At 45.8% G+C, this 25317-nt stretch overlaps 1 protein-coding gene and 1 non-coding gene across 6 annotated transcripts in view; both read right to left on the bottom strand.

Moving 5' to 3' along the window:
* FHIP1A (FHF complex subunit HOOK interacting protein 1A) overlaps positions 1-25317 on the bottom strand; it is a 329740-nt gene that overhangs the window by 76088 nt on the left and 228335 nt on the right. The gene's annotated exons all lie outside the window — the stretch shown is intronic.
* LOC138991516 (small nucleolar RNA SNORA8) lies at positions 21306-21442 on the bottom strand. Its single transcript, XR_011467496.1, has one exon. It is a non-coding gene; the product is annotated as a small nucleolar RNA SNORA8 (small nucleolar RNA).

Raw genomic sequence — 25317 nt, 5'->3', positions numbered from 1 at the left:
TGAAGGCATTAATATGTGATGAGACTAAATTATGGCACATTGGTTACGTGAGGATGAAAATTCTAAGTTTCCCAGGCGGGACCCCTGTTAACACTGCTTTTCCACACCCATTCTCAGTCCACAGGCACGACAGCTGGACACACGGACCATGAGGCTACTTGTATTTCAGGGACCATTTCCAAAGGAGAGGGAGAAAGTCGTTTATTACTATCATTATCATTAATTATCACTATTATTAACAGTATCAATAATTCCAGAAACAGCTGCCATGTATGGAGACCCCGCTCTGTGGCAAGCATTGTGCTAGGTGCTTCACACAGGAGTTAATTCACCTTGGCCCTGAGGCCAAGGTATAGGTATTAGGGTTCTCATCTTACAGATTAAAAAAACAAAAACTGAGCCTTACGAACTTGCCCCCAAAGTCCACAGCAAGTGGCAGAGACCAGATTCATGAGAGACCAGATCTGCTCGATACAAAATTTCATGTTCTTCACACAACAGGTCTGTCTTGCAAAAACCAAGACAAGAATTCTAACAATTCCTTGACATTCTCATCCCTTTGCCCTCTGAAGACAGAGCAGAAATACTTTGAAAGTGAATAGCTGTATCAATTATGTGGACCGATCACGGTCAAAGACACTGTTTCCCATTGAAAGAGTTCAAATGATGGCATCTCAGAGGACCCATGCCCTCCCTGCCCTTTTCCCACCTCACCCTTCCTCTGATTCAGCTTTGCTTCTCAGAAGTGACCTGCTTCCAGCGACAGAGCAGGACTTACTCCAGAAAACACTTTCTCCAAAGAGCTTTCTAAGCACCCTAATCCTGGACACCAACGTTCCCACTGCCATCAGGACAAATGCCAACAATATACAGTCAATGGCCTCAGATGAGGACAATTACAAGAATAAACTGCTTATGTGTCAATAAAACTGGGAGGAAAAAGCACTCCCTTCTGGCCTCACTGCCCCTGGCGACCCAGATCATATACCATAACCACCTCCACCAGCACCAGAGAGAGCAGTGAGCATGGAGTCACTAGACATCGTGACGACGTCCTTACTCCAGTCACAGTACAGTATAACCACTGCTGGTCCCAAAGAGAACACTGGCTTTCAAATACAGATCTCCAATGTTCAAACTGGATTTGGAATCCAATGGTTCACAACACACTTTCAGAGACATCATAGAGCAGTGGTTCTGAACCCCAGCTCCATGCTAGAATCACTTGGAGAGCATTTTAAACACACCCGGGCTCACATCCCACCCAGATCCAGATAAATCAGACTCTCCAGGGGTGGGGCCAGGCTTCCCTTGTTGATTCCGACATGCACCAGGGTGAGAACCACAGTCAGAAAGGATGCTGACACTGCACAGGAGCTAAGGGGGCACCAGAGACATCACATTTCAGCTGCTGGAGTAACAAAGGCAAAAAAAAGAAAGAAAGAAGTCCAGCTTTTGCGGAGCATACTCTGTAAATACAAAGAGGATCACCACATCTTTTAAAAAGAAAACTCAGCTGCAGAAGGTAGTGAGCATTTCAGATCTCAGGGCAAAGTCAGTGAAGAGACCTCCGCACTGTGTTGCTCACTCAGTCATCAAGTTACCCTGCTTGAAAGACTCCATCTTCTGCCACCGATCACGTGAGATAAGTATTTTGCGGAGCTTGAGAAAAGATTTTAAATCTCTATTGAAGGAAACAAAAGAATAATTTGGAAGCATCCCAAAAACTTCATTTATCCAACTGGGTAGAAAAATACTGCACATTTACTGAAAAAGTTAATTGGCCAAATTAGTACTAGTGGATTTCCCAGTAATAATAGCAGGATTTGACTAATTCCCAACTATTATGGGAAGACCCATTACAGAAGAGTTAATGTTTTGAATTAATGAGTAAAACAATCCAAGCACTGCTAGAAAATATAGGCTGATATACTACCTACCTCCTAACCCTCCTTCCACCATTAAAGGAGCTGCGGCAACAGCCTGGTCATGGAGGTGCCTCGTTCTGAGCACAGTTCGGTTCAGTTCAGTTCAGTCGCTCAGTCGTGTCCGACTCTCTGCGACCCCATGAATCGCAGCACGCCAGGCCTCCCTGTCCATCACCAACTCCCAGAGTTCACTCAGACTCACGTCCATCGAGTCAGTGATGCCATCCAGCCATCTCATCCTCTGTCGTTCCCTTCTCCTCCTGCCCCCAATCCCTCACAGCATCAGTCTTTTCCAATGAGTCAACTCTTTGCATGAGGTGGCCAAAGTACTGGAGTTTCAGCTTTAGCATCATTCCTTCCAAAGAAATCCCAGGGCTGATCTCCTTCAGAATGGACTGGTTGGATCTCCTTGCAGTCCAAGGGACTCTCAAGAGTCTCCTCCAACACCACAGTTCAAAAGCATCAATTCTTCGGCGCTCAGCCTTCTTCACAGTCCAACTCTCACATCCATACATGACCACTGGAAAAACCATAGCCTTGACTAGATGGACCTTAGTTGGCAAAGTAATGTCTCTGCTTTTGAATATGCTATCTAGCTTGGTCATAACTTTCCTTCCAAGGAGTAAGCGTCTTTTAATTTCATGGCTGCAGTCACCATCTGCAGTGACTTTGGAGCCCCAAAAAATAGTCTGACACTGTTCCCACTGATTCCCCATCTATCTCCCATGAAGTGATGTTCTGAGCACAGTGAGGTCCAAAGTGACCTCACCCTCACCCTGGGCTGCCACCTTCACTCTCATGATATAAACAGAGAGCTCCATGTGAGACTCTGCAGATTAATTAAGTAAAAGATTGTTTCTCTCTTCTTTTTAAAACTGGGCCACCAAAAAATTAAACCCAAGAGCCTCTTCTTAGATCCACTAGATGGTGCAAGCTCTCCTTTTGGAACAGACTTACCAGGAGGAGAAACTCAAGCAGGATGTCAAAAAATGACTATGGGCACACCCAAGCAGTCCCCGGCACTGCAAAGGCGCCCGGATGGGAAGGGATCTGCTCCCTAAAAAATCTGTCCATTTTGCAATTAACAAAAGCATAAGGAGAATGTTTGTAAAGTCTGCATTAGGAGCTCAGGAATTAAGTTATGCCATGGAAGGACTCATGCAACTAAGATTTACTCCGAGGAGGGTAAAGGGGGGAAATGATACTGAAGCCTCATATTCTGGAGATCTCAGTTGGGTCCAAACTTGGCCACAAGCAGCTGTGTGAGCCTGAGAAGTCACCTAACCCCTCTAGTCCTCAGTGTTTTCCGAATAATGAGGAGCTGAGGCTAAACCATCTCTAGGTCCAGCACTGAACTTGAGTGCACGTAACGCATTACGTTTCTATCTCCAGTTCAATCTCTGCATTTTAGATGAGGTGAGAACTTTAAACACAAAGGGTAAGTTTCATGAAATCTATCCAGTCGGAAATTTGTTTACACTAGATATTAACTTGCTTACTGAAAAACTGAGGTGTTATTCATTTACTGAAAAACATTCATAGAGCACCTTTTGGATGCCAAGCATTGGGTCTACACTGTGTCAGGGAGTAAAGACATGGAGACAAATGAGAGAGCCCCTCACCTCTGCTCCCACACGGCTCCTCCACGAAATCAAAATCTAATGGACTTTGAAGTTCTCAGCTTCAAAATGCTAAGAAAAAAACTGCCCAGCCAAATCTACTAGTTCTATTAAAGCATGTAACACAAATATCAATATCATACGTCTTACCCAGATAGTTTGATGTCTTGATAAATAACCATGGTGACGATATACTGTCAATATTTTAAAGTTGATATCTCGTAGGCAACTGAAGCCAAAAACAATAAGGAAAAGCTTGCCCACCTCATATAATTTCACTTCTGGATGTGGAGTGCATATTTTAGACATGAATCCATCACCAATTCTTCACTAATATTTTTTGTTCAGGTTCCTTCCACTTCCTTCTCTAAAACATATCTTCCTTCATACTTTTCCAGCAACATCCATCTTGAAGGTGGTCATTTTCCTTCTGGACCCCACAACAAATAAGCATCGTCTCACTTTCAGCAAAAGACAGCTCTAACCAATCTGAAACACCCCTTTTCCTCAAGCTCCTCACTTTCCCGATAGCTGTCAGGGAAACATCAGCTCACCAACCAGATGGAGCACAACAGCTCTGAACTACTCAACCTCTCCTCAGCTTTCTCTACTCACTCTCTCAGCTCTGAACTACTCAACCTCTCCTCAGCTTTCTCTACTCACTCTCTCAGCTCTGAACTACTCAACCTCTCCTCAGCTTTCTCTACTCACTCTCTCAGCTTTGCTCCACACACACCCCCTGACCTACTCACCACACCTCTGGTCACACATTCACTCATTTATTCAAAAGACAGCACGATCGCTGGTTCGTGCTCAGTCACCCAGTTATGTCTGACTCGTTGCAACCCCATGGACTGCAGCCCACCAGGCTCTCCTGTCCATGGGATCTTCCTTCCTTCTCCAGGGGATCTTCCTGACCCATGGATGGAACCCGGGTCTCCAGCTTGGCAGGTGGATTCTTGACCACTAGCACCACCTGGGAAGCCATAATGCTACTGCTGCTGCTGCCAAGCCACTTCAGTCGTGTCCGACTCTGTGCGACCCCATAGACGGCAGCCCACCAGGCTCCCCCGTCCCTGGGATTCTCCAGGCAAGAACACTGGAGTGGGTTGCCATTTCCTTCTCCAATGCATGAAAGTGAAAGTGAAGTCGCTCAGTCGTGTCCGACTCTTAGCGACCCCATGGACTGCAGCCCACCAGGCTCCTCCGCCTATGGGATTTTCCAGGCAAGAGTACTGGAGTGGGGTGCCATCGCCTTCTCAGGGAAGCCATAATAGGGCACAGTAACTACTGACCACAGGGCAGTGTGCTAGACATGCTGTCATGGTGTATGTTCATAAAGGGGTACACGCATGCACATGTATGGTCTCTACACTCACGGCGTTTACCCCCTGGTTGGACAGCTAAGACAAGTTAATCCCATAATGATCACACAAGGAGATCTGTAAGTGCCATATGAGTGACACCAGCCAAACTCTAAAGAAGTGAGGAGTGGGGACTTCCCTGCTAGTCCAGTGGTTAAGACTACTGCACCCTTCAGTGCAGGGGGACATGGGTTTGATCCCTGGTTGGAGAGCTAAGATCCCACATGCCTCATGGCCAAAAACCCAAAACTTAAAACAGAAGCAATATTGTAACAAATTGAACAAAGACTTTAAAAATGGTCCACATTAAAAAAAAAAATCTAAATAAAGAAGTGAGGAGTGATTGCCTACTTCTGGCTTGATCATGAAGACTTTCAGAAGGAGATGACATATGGTCTGGACACTGGAGGATGAGAAGGATCTGGAAAAGTCCAGTTGCAGGAGAAAGGGCAGCTCACGGAGCGGGAGGCACAGGCTTTTAACCAGAAGGCTATTTCACACTCAGTGTACAGCAGTGGCCTGGGAGAACTGGAGAAGAGTCTATGGAGAAGGCAGGAAGAGGACATTTGGGATCGGCCTGGGAAAGAGTCAGAGTTGGGCTCTATCAGGTAAACGTCTGGGTTATTTCTCCAGTACCTGGATGCCTACAGCTCTCTACCCAATTCCTCCAGCAATGTGCCAAACGCCATACTTGTAGAGTTAATAACAATGGTATTATAGTACAGCGCCACAAATCAGAGAAAGCACTGCTGGGTCGTCTACAACTATGATCTTCCAACAGGTATGCAGTGAACACAGAGAAAGTTACAACAGAGCTAACATGCGCATAGCACTTACGCTGTGCCAGACATCACTTTAAAGTCAGGCAATCCTCATGAATCTACACAGTAGGCACTACTATCAGTGCCCCCACTTTACAAATGGAAAGGAGAAAACTGGCTCAGAGAGGTTAAAGGTTCTGACCAAGGGCACCTAGCGACAAGCGGCAGAGCTTGGATCCTGACCCTGGCCACCTGACTCTCAAGTCCACATCAGACTGAATCCTCTTCAGAGACCTATTCACTGAACACCACTGCATCTGGGTTTATGTCAGTGAACGAATATACCTGCCTTGCTCTCTGCTCTCTTTTCTACTTACTCAGCAACATTGTATGGTTTTTGTTTTTGTTTGTTTTGGCTCAGCATTAGATACGACATTGTAGAGACAGGAACGCCCCCAAGACACCACGAAGCTATCAACACCAAGGTCATGCCACCATAAATCCTATGGCCAGTTATCTCACTATCTCTTCTGTGAATACGCAAAACAAGGGGAAAGATTTAGATTTTCACTCATATAACAATATGGCCAGGCCTTAGCTGCACACACACACCCTATATGCCTTACCTGGAACCCCATATCTACAAAACATCCAAAGACAGTGCTTAAGCAGGCTGGAGACCTAGTGCAAGACCTTAGATATTCAAAAAAACAAACAGGTGGATGTTCCAATGGCTTCTAATATAATCTACCTCCACATTCTCAGACACTTTCCACAATAAGTATTAGACATTTCATTTTGCTCCACAGTTGCTCCACAAGTTACAGTTCTGGGATACACAAGGGACTCTCTTAGGCGCGTCTCCATACGATAAAGAGAAAAGTGCATTTGTATATGGGTGTAAATATCTGTATGCATCATCTTTCCACTTCATATGAAGAATGTGGGGAGTGCAAAAGTAACCATTGTGGCAGTCAACCCTGCAAAACCAGCCTATCCCCCCTTTGTTGTGCAATCCCCAGCTACAACCCCCTTTTCCCTTCTGCCCATAGCACGAAGGTGCCAGCAGGACCAGTGGAGTGGAGTGCAGTGCCTTTGTAATACTCTGGGTATGCATGACATCAGCGAGTGGCCAGTATTCCCACTGCCGAGCTGACAGCACTTGCACTGGGAAGGAGCTTTTATGGTACTGACATTACTGTCCGCGCACCCGAATAGCATCACACAGGAGAGGAGCAGAGGAGATTTCAGGGTGATGAGCAATGGTGCTTGCACAGCATCCTGAACTATGAGGGGGTATGTCCCTCAGTCAAACACCATCCGCACGTCGGGAGCAGAACATACCCTCACCACCCAACAGTCCTCTTGCACTACTCACCTTTAGACACTCTGCCCACTAAGTCTTTACATTATGCAAAACATTCTCACCTATATCATCTGCTTTGTTGGCTTAAATGGCCTGAACATGAGGCAAAGCAGACCTCATGCCCCTGTTAATACCTTGCTCATTTGGAAGAGGCTCACGGCTTTCCCAGGTGTTACCTGCCTTCTTATCTGACGCTTCCCACAGCCTTGGGAAACTGACAGTGGTGGATACTACACATGAAAAACTGAATTCTTAAGAAAGTTACGATCTTCATAATCGTGCATCACACTATGGCCCATGTCTTCCGATCCTACATCAGTAAAAGAGCACGAGGAGCCACGTGCCCACAGAAGGCTGCAGAAGAGCAGCAGGGTCACCCAGCGGCCCCTGGCACACCTGGGAGCTGGCAGATGTGCAGACGCCAGGGCTGCAGCCCAGCCTGTGAGAGCCAAACCCCAGCCCGTGGGAGGCTGCGGGCAGGACGCTTCCAGGGAGTCATCTCTGCACACTGAAGTCCAAGAGGCTCTGACACCGAGAATTAGAACGAACAGGGAAATACCTCTACGGACAACTAAATAGATACCATGTTCTGAGGGAATGAGTCAAAAGTAAACCCAGAGTCATGCTGTCTATGAAATAACATAAAAAAGCAGATAAGGAACAATAAGTAGATTATCTAAAATCAAAACACTATAGTATTGGGTTGGCAAAAAAGTTTGTTTAGGTTTTTCTGTAACAGTGTACCAAGGAACTTTATGGCCAACCTAATAGTGTGTGTGTGTGTGTGTGTGTGTGTGTGTGTGTTAGTGGCTCAGTCGTGTCCAACTCTTTGCAACTTCATGGACTGTAATCTGCCAGGCTCCTCTGTCCATGAAATTCTCCAGGCAAGAATACTGGAGTGGGTAGCCATTCCCTCTTCCAGAGGATCTTCCCGACCCAGGGATCAAACCCAGGTCTCCTGCATTGCAGGCACATTCTTTATTGTTTGAGCCACAAAAATGGGTAAAAAAAAAAAAAAATATTCACTGTCCAGTAACATACAGTGTCATGGGAAGGACATCTCATTTAGAGATTCAGCTGGTTAGCAGGTAATATATGTATTTAGTACTAAGTGTCAGAGGCAAAAAGCTCGTTCAATGCAGCATCTCATTTGCTCTTCACAAGAGCCCAATAAGGTAGGTATCATTATCCACAGATAATATATACACACAGATGAAGGTACTTGTCACAGTCACGCTGCTAGTTAAATACCAAAGGGTCAGAAGTCCAACTAAGGTTCACCTCAAAAGCCATTTTTTTTGCAACATTAAACTAGATTGCTTCCCCAAATTGTACTAATCAAATACAATGCATCAATAGAATGTATTAGATGGCACACATTTTCAGTTTTCAATTAATAAATCAAGTATTTCCAAGTCAAAGCCTCTTATAACTGTCAGTGGAATCTCCTAGGTCTATTTAATAGCCGGCTCTCACTGGCTACAGCAATTATTAATTTAGGCTGTCTGGAGCTGGTCCGCTTAATATGAACTTTTCCATCCAAGTTTAACAGTGTGCTGTCAACCCATGCCCCTAGCTGCAGGCCCAAGACAGAACTGGGCTTTTAATTACCTCATGCTGGTGGACGCCAGGGCAGTCACATCCAGCCTCTCTGTGCCACACAAGTCTCCCACGAGGCCCAGGGTGAACAGGGACAGAACGACTGCTGGAGCGCTGCCCCTGCGTCCCGGATCCTCTGTCACCCCTGGACTCCCAGCACTGGGCAGGACCACAAGGCTGTGCAGAAGTCTGAGTGGCAACCGGCGCCCTAAGCTCACCCCTCCCAGCCCTCGGCCGTGCCTGCTGCCAGCCAGCCCTGGAGGGACCCCATCCCCTGGCCCTGGGGCCCCTGAGCTGGCTCGGAGTCTGCGAGACCTCGGCAGCAGCTTCCGAGAGGAACGACCTCATTCCTCCAGTCCATCCTAAGAGCCCTTCGCCTCATACAGACCAGCTGTCCGCGGGCCCCGGCTGGCACGCAGCAATGCTTTCAGCGCTGAGGAGGACAGAACCGTTCCAAGTAACTGCTCTCCTCCAGGCATGGTGAGAAACCAAGTTCCACATGCATGGGGAGAGTTCACCATCACTCCAGGAAAGGAGTAAGGGGCTAGCAGAGAGGAGCAGGACAAGGCTTCTGTGACTGGGGAGGCTGGGTCCGTAAGGTAGGGAACACATCTGAAAAAGCAAATTGTTCAAATGCACAAATAGAAATACCCAAGGGAAAGACAAAAATATGATCCCGCTGGAGTTCTGGGTATAGACCCCACCCCCGCCAGAGCTGGAGTCTAGCGTGGAGCTCCACAACTCAAGGGAAAACTGCAAGATTTAACAAAGAACCACCACATTTGGAAAATGAAATCTAAAATTTCAGGCCAAGATGGTATCCTAATTTCTTCCTTTCATCGATTTCCCGTGGAAAGGAACGACCTGATCGATGAGGTTTTACAGCATTACTGGAAACCAGACATAGAATGTCCAGGGGTCTGTCTTCGGGAGGTGATGCAGGTAGATGACAGATGAGTGCACGGGGTCCTGCCTCGCCAGGCTTCCAGACGCGACAGGAAGTCTCCAGAAGAGTATGGGACTGTCTCTACCCTCACCACCCCAGCCCCCTCCACTGTCGCCAAGACTAGAGATGCATGAAGGAAGACACATAAGTGACATTAAGTGACAGCCTGCTTGGCCTGCTCCTCACTGGAGACTGAAAACGCCAGCAGAAGAGGTCGGTATAAACCTCCTCTCCACTGGGCACCCGATCATGGCTCATTCACATTTATTAATGATGATAATTTGAAGATGGCATCTAATTGCGCCTAAAACCTTCAGTCACTAGTTTCACTGGGCATGAGAGTCAAAAGCACGCCTGGCTGGTAAGAGCCCCGCTGGCCCAGCTCACCACAGACACACCAAGAGCAGGCAGGGACTCACGTGTGGCTGCTCCGACTCTCAACATCTCCATCTTCTCCAACCCCCAAAAAACTTCCATCCATCAGCCCAAGTCAGTAAGCCATGAATTACTGAGCTCACGGAATACGGATCATGAATATGTATGCACATGTTTGGAAGACAAGATTCTCAAACAAATGGGTTCCGCAGCGGTTTACAAGAAACCGGCACGTGTCTTTAAGAGAGTGGCTGAAGTCAGTCTCCGCATGTATACTGCTCAGACAGGGTTTCGGCACACAAGAGATGGTGGAAAAATCAGTGTTTCTGGTGGGTTTTTTGCTTCTGTTTTTCCAAGTGCACTTGCATGGAATAATTTGCCGAACAAAACATTGCTGCTATTCTCTACAAATCCAAAGGTGCGGACGCTCTTTGAGGTCACGGTTATTGCAGCCAGCTCCTGTGAGCTGCCTGTGGAAAAGGATGGTGTATCATTATTTTTCCTTCCATCCATCCTTTACTTCAGCACACTCCTCTCAAGGTCTCAACCTCCAACCATCGCGGTGAGCCCAAATTCCTGCCCTAATTCCCTCACAGTCTCCAAATAAAAGAGCCAAAATAACCCTCAGAACAGAATATCCAAGTTCACGAGACACTTGACGAAAATGACAAGGTGGAGCCCAGCAGGCTCTTTGTGCGGCCCTCCCTCTCTTCTAACCCTGCCGGGTGGCGCTGAACCCACCTTTGGCTGCTCCTGCCAACAGTCCACTGGCCTCTCTCTCGCCAGCCCTGGGCCCCCAAACCACACACCTGGACAGACTCCCCTAAGCTGCTGACAAAGCCAACCAGCCTGCTCCGCTTCCGCTCTCGTCTGCGGCTCCTCAGTCTGATCACTACATTTCGGAAAAAATGGGGGGGGGAATCTCTCTCTACCTGCGGACCTTCTTTCACTATTATTATCCTCCTTAAACATTTATGAATCACCTACAATATACAGGGCACCATGCTAACCCCTAGAGTCAGGATTAGCACACTTTCTGCAAAGGGCCTGAAAGTATTTCAGGTTTCATAGTCATATACAGTGTCTGTCATATACTCCTTAAAAAAAAAAAGAATTCTTTAAAAAGCATAAAAAGTTCTTTTTTAAAATTGTGGTAAAGTACACATAAAATCTGCCATACTAAGTGTACAGTCCAATAGTCTTAAGTATATTCATATTGCTATGCAACCAACATCGCCAGCCATCTCCAGAACTCTCTCCATCTTACAAAACTGAAACTCCGTATCCAATAAACAATTGCCCATTCTCCCCTCCCCCTGCCCTGGCAACCACCATTCTGCTGTCTCTATGAATGTAACTGTTCTAGAATCATACAGTATTTGTCTTTTTACGACTGACTTATTGCACCTAGCATAATGTCCTCTGGGTTCATCCATGCTGTAAAACAATGTGCTAGAATTTCCTTCCTCTTTAAAGCTAAGTAATATTCCATTGTGTGTATATACCATGTTTTTTGGCTAATTAACTACCAGTCAGATCAGATCAGTCGCTCAGTCGTGTCTGACTCTTTGCGATCCCATGAATCACAGCACGCCAGGCCTCCCTGTCCATCACCAACTCCCAGAGTTCACTGAGACTCACGTCCATCAAGTCAGTGATGCCATCCAGCCATCTCATCCTCTGTCATCCCCTTCTCCTCCTGCCCCCAATCCCTCCCAGCATCAGAGTCTTTTCCAATGAGTCAACTCTTCACATGAGGTGGCCAAAGTACTGGAGTTTCAGCTTTAGCACATTCCTTCCAAAGAAATCCCAGGGCTGATCTCCTTCAGAATGGACTGGTTGGATCTCCTTGCAGTCCAAGGGACTCTCAAGAGTCTTCTCCAACACCACAGTTCAAAAGCATCAATTCTTCGGTGCTCAGCCTTCTTCACAGTCCAACTCTCACATCTATACACGACCACAAGAAAAACCATAGCCTTGACTAGACAAACCTTTGTTGGCAAAGTAATGTCTCTGCTTTTGAATATGCTATCTAGGTTGGTCATAACTTTCCTTCCAAGGAGTAAGCGTCTTTTAATTTCATGGATGTAGTCACCATCTGCAGTGATTTTGGAGCCCAGAAAAATAAAGTCTGATACTGTTTCCACTATTTCCCCATCTATTTCCCATGAAGTGGTGGGACCGGATGCCATGATCTTAGTTTTCTGAATGTTGAGCTTTAAGCCAACTTTTTCACTCTCCACTTTCACTTTCATCAAGAGGCTTTTGAGTTCCTCTTCACTTTCTGCCCTAAGGGTGGTGTCATCTGCATATCTGAGGCTATTGATATTTCTCCCGGCAATCTTGATTCCAGCTTGTGTTTCTTCCAGTCCAGCGTTTCTCATGATGTACTCTGCCTATAAGTTAAATAAACAGGGTGACAATATACAGCCTTGATGAACTCCTTTTCCTATTTGGAACCAGTGTGTTGTAGAGGAATGTAAAAACCATAGTTAACTCTCAGGATAAATAAAAACAGGCCACAGCCCAGATCTGGCCCACAGGTCGTAGTTGGCAAACCCTGCTGTAGAGACACCAAAACCCACAACACAGGCCAGAGGTTCTGCAATTTTCTTAGTCTCTGGCACCTTCAGTACATCCATCATTTATTCACAGCACCCTGAAGCCAAGAGAAATACCCAACCATCCCATCTATTAAGTATTTACATCCAAACAACTTAATATGTTGTTAAATCCTAACAGCTTGACTCCTGTTGGGCAAACCTCAGAATCAGACTCAACACTGTCAGCCTCAGAAATTCCACCAAGATTTTCACATGATACTTGCTTTTAATCACAGCATCTGACAAAAACTCGGTTTGGCAAAAGTAGGCTCGGGTTGAAAGGTATGTATATTTAACGCCAGAGCTGATTTATTTCAAGTTAGTTAATCCACATGGTGTCTGACAGGCGTCACTGTGTTTCACTCATAAATGTAGGCAATTTACACTGGGCTCCCCCTCCACCAAGGCCCAGGGTTCCTCGAAACACTGTTGGAGAACTGCAGATAGAGACTGTCCTAGGGGTTTTAGATAGAGGTAGGGAAGCAGGATCAAATCCCAAGAACACGCTGAACGAGAGACAGGAGTGTCCAATGACCACACAGACACTAGCCACGGATGCTAGAAGAGAGAGCCCAGAGCCCCCAAGTCAGGGACAGCTGAGGAGGGGGTGGGGTCTAAGCTGCCCCTTGCAGAGAGAGTGAGACTCGAGAGGAGAAGAGTAAGTACAGGAGAGGCCCCAACGCCAGAACAAGGAGGGCGTGAAGCAGGGACCTGTAGCTGCGTGCAGACTGATGAGACCTAGGGGATCAGTCACTCAAGGCTGAGAGGAAAGTGGACATTTAAAGAGTCTTTAGGGACTTCCCTGGTGGTCCAATGATTAAGAATCTGCCATGCAATGCAGGAGATGCGGGTTCGATCCCCGCTGGGGGAACAAGGCTCCCACATGCTGCACGACAACTAAAGCCAAGCACCGCAACAAGAGTCTGTGCGCCACCACAATGAGAGAGCCTGCGTGAACAATGAACAAACAGCCAAACGAATACACAATTTTTTTTTTCTAAAAAAAGATGCGTTTCAGTAAACTTAATCTAGCAGTTATGTGTGCGACAACCCGGAGAAAGAAGTGGCTGTGATGAGACCCACGTCGAGGTATGTGCAGAGGGTGACCCGCAGGGACACTGCCGGGAGAAGCAGCAGAAGTGAGCAGGGTAACACAAGCATATAGGATCCAGGGAGATGGCACTGATGGACGCATCTGCAGGGCAGCAGTGGAAACACAGACACGGAGAGCAGACGTGTGGACGCAGCAGGGGAAGGAGCGGGTGGGACAGACTGAGGGAGTGACAGAAACACACACAGCACCAACTGGAAACAGACAGCAGGTGGGAATCTGCTGTGTGACTCAGGGAGCTCAACCCAGGAGGGCGGGTCAGGAGGGAGGGGTCCTATGCATACCTTTGGCTGATTCATGTTGACGTAAGGCAGAAACCAACATAGTATTGTAAAGCAGTTATCCTCCAATAAAAAACAACAACAAAAAGAACCTTATGGGACAAGGCTGGCCTTAGATGAGGGAGGAGTATGAGAAGAGATTCAGGAATAACCAAGGCTTCTAGACCAGGCAACTGGGGGGAAATGGTGTCACTCCCACCAAGGAGGCGCACAGAGGCCGTCCTAAGGTGGCCAGGGAGAAACAGATCATATGAGCGTGGCTTTGACAGTTTAAGTCTGAGGGCGAAGCAGGTCATTCAGGCAGAGATCAGCTGGTAGTTGATTCCGGCTGATCAGCAGAGCCCAGGCCCTGGGCACGCCCCCATGTAGGGCAGAAAAGGAGAGGAGTCAGACAGACTAAAGGAGAACAGGAGGCTCTGAAGGGTGGAGGTCAGAGGGAAAGCAGACAGCTCCGGTCTAGGAGTCAGAAGCCTCAGGTTTGTAAATAAAGTGATTCTTTAAAATTCCAATATTTTAAGCAAATGTTTAGAATGCATTTAATGACTTGGCTTCCCTGAAGGCTTAGCAGGTAAAGAATCTGTCTGCAATGCAGGAGATGCAGGAGAGGTGGGTTCAATCCCTGGGTTGGGAAGATCCCCTGGAGGAGGGAATGGCAACCCACTGTATTAGTCTGGCCTGGAAAATTTCATGGACAGAGCAGCCCGGTGGGCTACAGTTCCAGGAGTTGCAAAGAGTCAGACATGACTGAGTGACTAAGCACAGTTACCTGGCAAGGGGAACACCAGCGGTTGTACCTGGGGAGCAGCGATGCGGAGGCGAGTGTAGATGTGTGCTGACCACTCCCATGTTCCCGTCTGCACCTACTCTTTTCACCCTGCTCTGTATGCGCCATTTTCTTCTCCAGGATTCCCTTGCCACCTGGATTCCACTCGGGTTCACCCAGTGGAGACCAGGCGATGAGAGGGAGGAAGGAGAGTGAAGTTGGACTATCTCCTGACTCCATCATAGACTGGTTGTAACCCACATCCCAGGATCCTGGTTCTCATCAAGGGGCCCTCTCCATTCAGCCCTCCGATCCTCCAAACCTTCAGTCCCAGGGCGGTAACCATGGAAATGCCCAGAATACGGCCACAAATTCTTCGACACTCTTATCATCTCCCATTGAAAGTGGGCAGACTTGGCGACTACTGTGAACAATACAACAGGCAGAAGTGACATCGCTACAGAGTCCAGGCTGGCTGCTTCTACTGAGGGATGCGAAGGCAGACCGGTCCCTGGGAGCTGCAGGCCTCCTCTGATGGCTTTTCTCATATCGCACAGAAGTCTCGGACGCTCCAGCCAACCTCTGCCTCCTCCCTTCACCCAGGCTCAGATCTGCAGCCTGACAACTCGCCCAGCCCTCCCCATCTCTCTTCCTGCTTTCTCTCTCACAAGCATTTCCCCTAATAAAACCCTTGAACATGTAATCCCATTATGGCATCCTCTTCTCTGAGGACCCAAACTAATATGACCATCCCAATAAATGTTTAGGCTTGAAAACTGAGCTTTGATATATTAAACATACAGACAGAAACAACAGAACTTGCTCTTGCTGAATAAGGGCGGTCCCATTAATCAAAGGTCATGAATAACCAGCTTTAGACAATGTGATGTCGGTATCTGTGGCTGGATCTAATTCCTAAATGAACCGTATTAACATGGTATCATTTTCTTTAATATGATTTTTACAAAGTATGATTTTTACCCATCTCCAGAAATGGGTCCTTTCCCAAATGTCCAAAATAGGCTCGAATCCCTTATCCAAAACCCTGGAAACCATGCGTATTTTGTAATCCAAAACTTTTCAAAAAGTAATATATACAGACATCTGTCATATCTGACATAACAAACCAGCAGGTCCAGGGCAAAACTCTACAATCATATGTTAATATGTCTTCCATGAAACATACAAGCTAATGTTTGTATATAACACAAGTGATATAAAAATTAATAACCTTGAGACAGATCAGGTATGGGTTTGCCACCAAATGAGTTCAGCAAAGGTCAGATTCTGAGAGTTAATTCTTAGGTAGGTTAATAAGGAGCTCAGGGCTCTCAAGAAGGAGAAAGGGACAAACTTTTTTTTCCTACATTCCTTTCCCTTAGTTACATAAGATGTTTTTTTCTTAAACTCTGAGTTGTTATGACAACAATCTTTAAAGTGTTTGTCTACAATGCGGGAGACCCGGGTTTGATCCCTGGGTTGGGAAGATCCGCTGGAGAAGGAAATGGCAATCCACTCCAGTACTATTGCCTGGAAAATCCCATGGACAGAGGAGCCTGGTAGGCTACAGTCCATGGGGTCGCAAAGAGTCGGACATGACTGAGCGACTTCACTTTCACTTTAAGACTAACTTTCTTTAAGCCCGGAGCTAATGATTACACAACAAAATAACTCATCTTGCTCAAGGGTATGCTTTTCCTTAAATTCTGTGCTAATGATTATAGAACAACAATGCATCCTGCTTGAGGACATGTTCCTCCTTAACAAGAACCTTCTGACTAATCCTGTCATCTTAAGATGTATGTTGTGGGAGTAGGTCTGGTAAGACCTTTCTATTGTTAATAACCAATTGAAAAAGTATATAAAGCCCGACCGGAACTACCGAGTAGGGCACTCTCTGCCCCCTTCTGACATCTGTGTCAGAAGCTTTCTCTATTCCTTCTGCACTGCAATAAAACTTTTGTCACAGGAAGCTCTGAGTGCCTGAAGCCATGTCTCTTGTCCCAAAGCAAGCAAAACCCTCTCCTTCCAAGAGCGTGAATCTGACACCGTTCACCGTAAGCTATCTATTGTAACACCATATGGAGCTTTCGGAACTTCTTGAAGTTTGGAGAGTGAATAAGGGATTATGGGCCTACACACACACACACACACACACACACACACACACACACACACTCTACAGAAAACTATGCAGATACTCCTTTGCCCCAACACAGAAGAGTAAGCGGCCACCCCACAGCACAAGATAAAGACAGCACAGAGACAGCATATGCAAAGGCATTTTACACATGTGCAGAGTGGGGAGAAGACAGGAGGAGATGCTCTTCTCTTGTCAAGATTCCCGGCAAACCCCCCCCCCCGCCACCTTTTGCTACCCTCTACAAAGCGTCTGCCCGCAATGCAGGAGACCTGGGTTTGATCCCTGAGTCGGGAATATCCCATGGGAAGGAAATGGCAACCCACTCCAGTACTCTTGCCTAGAAAATTCCATGGATGGAGGAGCCTGGTAGGCTACAGTCCATGGGGTCGCAAAGAGTCGGATACGACTGAGTAACTTCACTCACTTCACCCTTTGTAATGACTTCATCTCTGGTTAAGAAATGCTGTGGAAACACTGTGAGTACTGACTGTGAGGCAGGAAAATTTTTAAACCTAAATGTATTTATACTATTTATGAGACAGTGGGAGTAAGTTCACCCCTGCAAACTGCCACCATTGAGGGAGGAAACTAAAATGTTAGACATAAATTGGGAGCTGAGAGAGTCCACGGGCGAAATTTATTTAGGATATTAAAGAAGGCTCAAAGTGAGGGACACAGAATATGAAAGATACAGACGGAGCCTGTCCAGGAGACCTGAGACTTCCAGGTGTCCCTGCTGTGTCAAAGGCAAGGACACGGGCTGCGTGTGCTCCCATGGGGACCCCCTCAGAAACACCGAGCTCTGGTCTCCCCGCCCCGCTCCGAGCCCGTCCTGCCGCCCCTGAGAGGCATCAGCCACCACACAGGGAGCTGAGAGCCAGTGGAGGGGCCCTTCACCTCCCCCTGCGCCCTGCTTCTTCCTAAAACTTCTCATTCTACACGATAAAAACACAAACAATGAAAAATGGAGAGCAGGGAGGAAAATAAATTAAGAAGGAAACACTCTCCCTAGTCACTAAACAGCCCTGGGAGAAACGGTCTGCAATGGATAAATGTTAAGGAATTTTTCAGGGACAGAAATTCAGCCTAATATAGTCATGTTCTCTTTGTATTTTACATATTCAGCACTGACTGCTTCTTTCCACAATAAGCATGTATTAATAACTTGATGATTTTTACGTCCCATAGTTTAATTATGGGCATAATTGAGAACAATATTAGTTCATATGTGTAAGTGCTTTAATTTTCCCCTATGAACCACTGTCTGGAAATGTACTGAGTGTTCAACATTTTAACAAACATCATTCCGTACATGTGCTGTTTACTCAGCCTCCCAGGTCTAAGGTTCTGTGCTCAGCACTGGAGATTCCCCAGTAAACAAAGCAGGGGTGAACCCTACCCTCAAGAAGCAGGCAGAGCACTGTGGAGACGTCACCCGAGGTCCGCACTTTGAATAATTTAATTCCACTTGTGCTATGAAGGGAAGGCACTCAGAGACCAGTCAGAGCTTCCTAACAGCTCTCTGAGGCGGATCTCAACCTCGAATGTGGATAAAGAGCTATCATTAATATTTGTAACTTTAAGGTATGCTAATTAAAATAACATAAAATATCCTAGACAGATAACAATTACGATTATAACTACAGTAAGTCCCCTATCTACGAACAAGTTCTGTTCCGAGAGCACGTTTGTTAAGCTCAATTTGTCTGTAAATCCAACAAAGTCAGCCTAAGTGAAAGTGAAGTCACTCGGGCGTGTCCGACTCTTTGCGACCCCATGGACTGTAGCCTACTAGGCTCCTCTGTCCATGGGATTTTCCAGGCAATACTCCTGGAGTGGATTGCCATTTCCTTCTCCAGGGGATCTTCCCAACACAGGGATCAAACCCGGGTCTCCCACATTGTAGACAGATGCTTTACCATCTGAGCCACCAGGGAAGTCAGCCTAGGTACCCAACAAACACAACAGTTATTTAGTGCTGTACTGTAACAGCCTTATAATATTTTTGCACAAACAGTACATAAAAAACAAACACAAAAAGTAAACACTTTTTATCTTACAGTACAGTACAGCAGTACAGGGCAACACACAGGGGTGCATTTTCATCTTTGAAAGATTGCAACTGAAGCTTCATACATAGGGGATTTACTGTATTATAATAATGACTTGGGAATTTATTTAGAGAAAAAAGATGACAATAAATGAGGAAGAAAGTCTAAATGTGCGAGACAGTATGTGAGTGACTGTTGTTGTTTAGTTGCTAAGTCGTGTCCAAACCCGCGGTGTCAGGGACTGAAGGCCGCAAGGCTCCTCTGTCCGTGGGAATTACCGAGCCAATATACTGTGGATAATTACTGCCAAGGAATTTTCAGGGCACCATTCTATTTTCCCATAAAGGAAAATTCTTCCATGAAGAGGCTCACAGACCTTCAACACAGGACACCCAGCCCTCCACGAGAAGAGCAAGATATTTAACAGAAAGATAACATGGAAACAGATACAAGATACAAGATATTATTTCTATAATACAATACTTCTGAACACGGAAGTAACACAAAAGCCCTAGTCAAACTAGGTACGCTGTTTGTTTTGGAAAACACCTCCCTGTGCTCAAAAGGCATTGCTGCTGCTAAGTCGCTTCAGTCATGTCCGACTCTGTGTGACCCCATAGATGGCAGCCCACCAGGCTCCCCCGCCCTGGGATTCTCCAGGCAAGAACACCGGAGTGGGGAAATGGTGAGAAAGGGGAACATCTTCCATCGAGACCTAAAGCTCTAAACAAGAACGACCACCAGCATCACAGCCAAGTTTCAAAGTCGCCATGCGCAGGTGTTCTTCAAAACGGACCATCAGACCCACAAGAGTGAGCATGTCATCAAAATGCACACGGTAGGTTGCTTCTTGCTTCTCTCCCTGCCAGGGCTGGTAATTAAATAACTTGACAAAGATTCTCCAAATTAAATACTTATATGTCTCTTTACTTAGTAAGGCAAAACTCTTTAAAATTAGAATTCTAGGTCCATGGATGTCTCTTGACATCTCACAATAGAAAATATATCCATTGATTCATTACATAAAATGAGAGAATCATAAGTGGTGTTGGAGAACACTCTTGAGAGTCCCTTGGACAGCAAGGAGATCAAACCAGTCAATCCTAAAAGAAATCAATCCTGGATATTCACTGGAAGGACTGATGCTGAAGCTGAAGCTCTAATACTCTCGCTTTTTTGATGATCCAATGGATATTGGCAATTTGATCTCTGATTCCTTTGTCTTTTCTAATTCCAGCTTGAACATCTGGAAGTTCATGGTTCACATATTGTTGAAGCCTGGCTTGAAGAATTTTGAGCATTACTTTGCTAGTATGTGAGATGAGTGTAATTGTGTGGTACTTTGAACATTCTTTGGCATTGCCTTTCTTTGGGATTAGAATGAAAACTGACCTCTTCTAGTCCTGTGGCCACTGCTGAGTTTTTCAAATTTGCTGGCATATTGAGTGCAGCACTTTCACAGCATCATCTTTCAGGATTTGAAAGAGCTCCACTGGAATTCCATCACCTCCACTAGCTTTGTTCATAGTGATGCTTCCTAAGGCCCACTTGACTTCACATTCCAGGATGTCTAGCTCTAGGTGAGTGATCACAGCATGGTGATTATTTGGGTTGTGAAGATCTTTTTTGTACAGTTCTTCTCTGTATTCTTGTCACCTCTTCTTAATATCTTCTGCTTCTGTTAGGTCCATACCATTTCTGTCCTTTATCGAGCCCATCTTTGCATGAAATGTTTCCTTAGTATCTCTAATTTTCTTGAAGAGATCTCTAATCTTTCCCATTCTGTTGTTTTCCTCTATTTCTTTGCATTGATCACTGAGGAAGGCTTTCTTATCTCTCCTTTCTATTCTTTGGAACTCTGCATTCAAATGGGTATATCTTTCCTTTTCTCCTTTGCCTTTCACTTCTCTTCTTTTCTCAGCTATTTGTAAGGCCTCCTCAGACAATCATTTTGCCTTTTTGCTTTTCTTTTTTTTTTTTATATGCTGACTTTCTGCACAAAGGTTTCTTTTTATTCATAACATAGGCAAAGTTATTTAAGTCAATAAATTTTTAAGGATTTTCACACATTCTGATTCTTTCCACTGCCAATCACCATAGCTCCTCCAAGGTTGTCATCTTCAAGGTAGCCCTTTCTAAAAGTTCTGCTCAATCCACAGCTGTGATGCTTGCCACAGTTGTTTTAGCTGGGCCTCTTCGATCTTCAGTGGAATTCACTTCAAAGTTTGCCACCTGTAATCTTCAAGATCCAATTTCCTCAAGCAGTTTACTATAGGATCCTGTTTAGGGTCAAGAGATGGGATCTGTCTAGTTCTTAATGACAACCATAGAAAAAAAAAGTATTAGTTACTATTGAAGATTCTGTCAAACTGACCAGTATAAGAAACTAAAAGGATACTGTATCAGTAGAAATACCAGGTCTAACATGCACAAAGCAAAAAAACCAATGATGCCAGATACTGAATTTATATCGCACTGTCTTTTGAACAGCCAGCAGGAACAAACTGCTGAATGCAGATACCATGCAGTGCAATGCTTTTCTTTTTCTTGAGGATGGTTTTGATCACTGCCTCCTTTACAATGTCAAGAACCTCCATCCATTGTTCTTCAGGCACTCTGTCTATCAGATCTAATCCCTCGAATCTATTTGTTAAACAAGATGGTGGAGGAGTAGGATGGGGAGACCACTTTCTCCCCCACAAATTCACCAAAAGATCATTTGAACGCTAAGCAACTTCCACAAAACAACTTCTGAACCCTGGTGGAAGACACCAGGCATCCAGAAAGGCAGCCCATTCTCTTTGAAAGGAGGTAGGACAAAATATAAAACATAAAAAGAGGGACAAAAGAGTTACAGAGACCTGTCCTGGGGAGGGAGTCGTAAAGGAGGAGGAGTTTCCACACAGCCGGAAACCCTCTCACAGGTGGGTCTGTAGAGAGTTTTGGAATCTCTGAAAGCAACATAACCAGGAGAAAAATAAAAAAGAAATTAATACACATCTAACTGCAACTGCGGAAAAGAGAACTTTCCTGCCAAAGGCTCTAGCCTAACAACCTAATCTGCAGCCTGGCCCGCTCACAGAACAAAGGATTGAGAGAATACCAAAGGAGAGCGAGCAGGCTTCGTACACGCCCCTCCCCACCCAGAGGCAGAGAGGCAGGCTTGGGACAGGCCCCTCCCCACCCAGAGGCAGAGAGGCAGGCTTGGGACCACCAGAGCCCAAGGCAGGGGCTGCTGCAATCTCATCAGCGCCCCAGGGAAACCCAGTGGCAGGACTGGGAGGTGAGTAAGACACAGGGTCCACCTGGGACAGTGCTCGAGAAGCATTTGGTCACCTGAGCTGCTCACACCTCGGAAGGGCACGGAACACAGGCCCAACCCTCAGAGACGGAGCCAGAACTCTGAGTGTCTCTTGTGGAGCAGTGGTCTGGGTGTGGCAGACCTGGGTATGGCATAAGCCCTCTTGGAGCTGCCAGAACTTACACGGGACTGGGGAAACAGACTAGTGGAGGGCACAAAAAATAACCTTGTGCACACCAGGACCCAGGACAAAGGAGCAGTGACACCACAAGAGACTGAGCCAGACAAGCCCATGAGTGTCCGGGAGTCTCTGGCAGAGGCACGGGTCAGAGGTGGTCTGCTCCAGGGTCGGGGCACTGAGTGCAGTGTGCCTGCAGGGGAACGTGTGAAGGTGTGAAGGAGGTTATTTATCTTCATTATCTTCATTACCTCCACATAGTGTGGCCTCAGGTCAAGCATCAGGGAGGGAACACAGCCCCGCCCACCAATAGAAAACTGGATTAAAGATTTATTGAACATGGCCCCTTATTATGAACTTATCATGAACTCCTTATTGCCAAATTCACACTTAAATTGAAGAAAGTAGGGAAAACCACTAGACCATTCAGGTATGCCCTAATTCAAATCTTAACAATTATACAGTGGAAGTGAGAAACACATTTAAGGGACTAGATCTGATAGACAGAGTGCCTGATGAACTATGGACGGAGGTTTGTGACATTGTACAGGAGACAGGGATCAATCCCCAAGAAAAAGAAATGCAAAAAAGCAAAATAGCTGTCTGAGGAGGCCTTACAAATAGCTGAGAAAAGAAGAGAAGTCAAAAGCAAAGGAGAAAAGGAAAGATATACCCATTTGAATGCAGAGTTCCAAAGAACAGCAAGGAGAGATAAGAAAGCCTTCCTCAGTGATCAGTGCAGAGAAATACTAGGAAAACAACAGAGTGGGAAAGACTGGAGATCTCTTCAAGAAAATTAGAGACACCAAGGGGACATTCCATGCAAAGATGGGCTCGATAAATGACAGAAATGGTATGGACCTAACAGAAGAAGATATTAAGAAGAGGTGGCAGGAATACACAGGACAACTATACAAAAGAGATCTTCATGCCCCAGATAATCACAATGGTGTGATCACTCACCTAGAGCCAGACATCCTGGAATGTGAAGTCAAGTGGGCCTTAGGAAGCATCACTACAAACAAAGCTAGTGGAGGTAATGGAATCCCAGTTGAGCTATTTCAAATCCTCAAAAATGATGCTGTGAAAGTGCTGTACTCAATATGCCAGCAAATTTGAAACTCAGCAGTGGCCACAGGACTGGAAAAGGTCAGTTTTCATTCCAATCCCAAAGAAAGGCAATGTCAAAGAATGCTCAAACTACCGTACAATTGCACTCATCTCACACGCTAGCAAAGTAATGCTCAAAATTCTCCAAGCCAGGCTTCAAAAATACATGAACCATGAACTTCCAGATGTTCAAGTTGGATTTAGAAAAGGCAGAGGAACCAGAGATCAAACTGCCAAATCTGCTGGATCATCAAAAAAGCAAGAGAGTTCCAGAAAAACATCTACTTCTGCTTTATTGACTACATCAAAGCCTTTGACTGTGTGGATCACAACAAACTGTGGAAAATTCTGAAAGAGATGGGACTACCAGACCACCTGACCTGCCTCTTGAGAAATCTGTATGCAGGTCAGGAAGCAACAGTTAGAACTGGACATGGAACAGCAGACTGGTTCCAAATAGGAAAGGGAGTATGTCAAGGCTGTATATTGTCACCCTGCTTATTTAACTTGTATGCAGAGTACATCATGAGACATGCTGGGCTGGATGAAGCACAAGCTGGAATCAAAATTGCTGGGAGAAATATCAATAACTTCAGATATGCAGATGACACCACCCTTATGGCAGAAAGCGAAGAACTAAAAAGCCTCTTGATGAGGGTGAAAGAGGAGAGTAAGAAAGTTGGCTTAAAGCTCAACATTCAGGAAACAAAGATCATGGCATCCAGTCCCATCACGTCATGGCAAATGGATGGAGAAACAATGGAAACAGTGAGAGACTTTTATTTTGGGGGCTCCAAAATCACTGCAGATGGTGACTGCAGCCATGAAATTAAAAGACACTTACTCCTTGGACGAAAAGCTATGACCAACCTAGATAGCATATTAAAAAGCAAAGACATTACTTTTCTGACAAAGGTCTGTCTAGTCAAAGCTATGGTTTTTCCAGTGGTCAGGTATGGATGTGAGAGTTGGACCATAAAGAAAGTTGAGTACTGAAGAATTGATGCTTTTGAACTGTGGTGTTGGAGAAGACTCTTAAGAGTCACTTGGACTGCAAGGAGATCCAACCAAGGAGATCCATTCTAAAGGAAATCAACCCTGAATATTCATTGGAAGGACAGATGTTAAAGCTGAGACTCCAATACTTTGGCCACCTGATGCAAAGAACCGACTAACTAGAAAAGACCCTGATGCTGGGAAAGATTGAAGGCAGGAGAAGGGGATGACAGAGGATGAGATGGTTGGATGGCATCACCAACTCAATGGACATGAGTTTAGATAAACTCTGGGAGTTGGTGATGGACAGGAAGGCCTGGCATGCTGCAGTCCATGGGATCGCAAAGAGTCGGACACAACTGAGCGACTGAACCTAACTGAACATGGCCCCGCCCATCAGAACAAGACCCAGTTTCCCCCTCTGTCAGTCTCTCCCATCAGGAAGCTTCCATAAGCCTCTTATCCTTATCCATCACAGGGCAGACAGAATGAAAACCACAATCATAGAAAATTAACCAAACTGATCACGTGGACCACAGCCTTGTTGAACTCAATGAAACTATGAGCCATGTTAGCTCAGAGGAGAGCTTAACAGAGAGTTTCAAGTGGCTACTACCTATGAAATCAAGTAGACACAAGAGTCAGTCCAGGTGCCAATGTTCATTTACACCAGCTTACTTGATATTCACAGGGCCCTACTCAAATGGATCCTGTCAGATGTAAGCTGTCACCATCATTAAGATCTGTAATTGACACTGGTAAGGAACATGAATGAAATGAGAAGGAAAATAAAGCAAAGTCACCACCAAGTCAATGATACTG

This window comes from Bos mutus, chromosome 17, assembly GCF_027580195.1.
Source record: "Bos mutus isolate GX-2022 chromosome 17, NWIPB_WYAK_1.1, whole genome shotgun sequence".
Classification (NCBI taxonomy): Eukaryota; Metazoa; Chordata; class Mammalia; order Artiodactyla; family Bovidae; genus Bos; species Bos mutus.
Note: the sequence above shows the minus strand (reverse complement) of the source record. Positions and strands in the feature narration are given on the sequence as shown.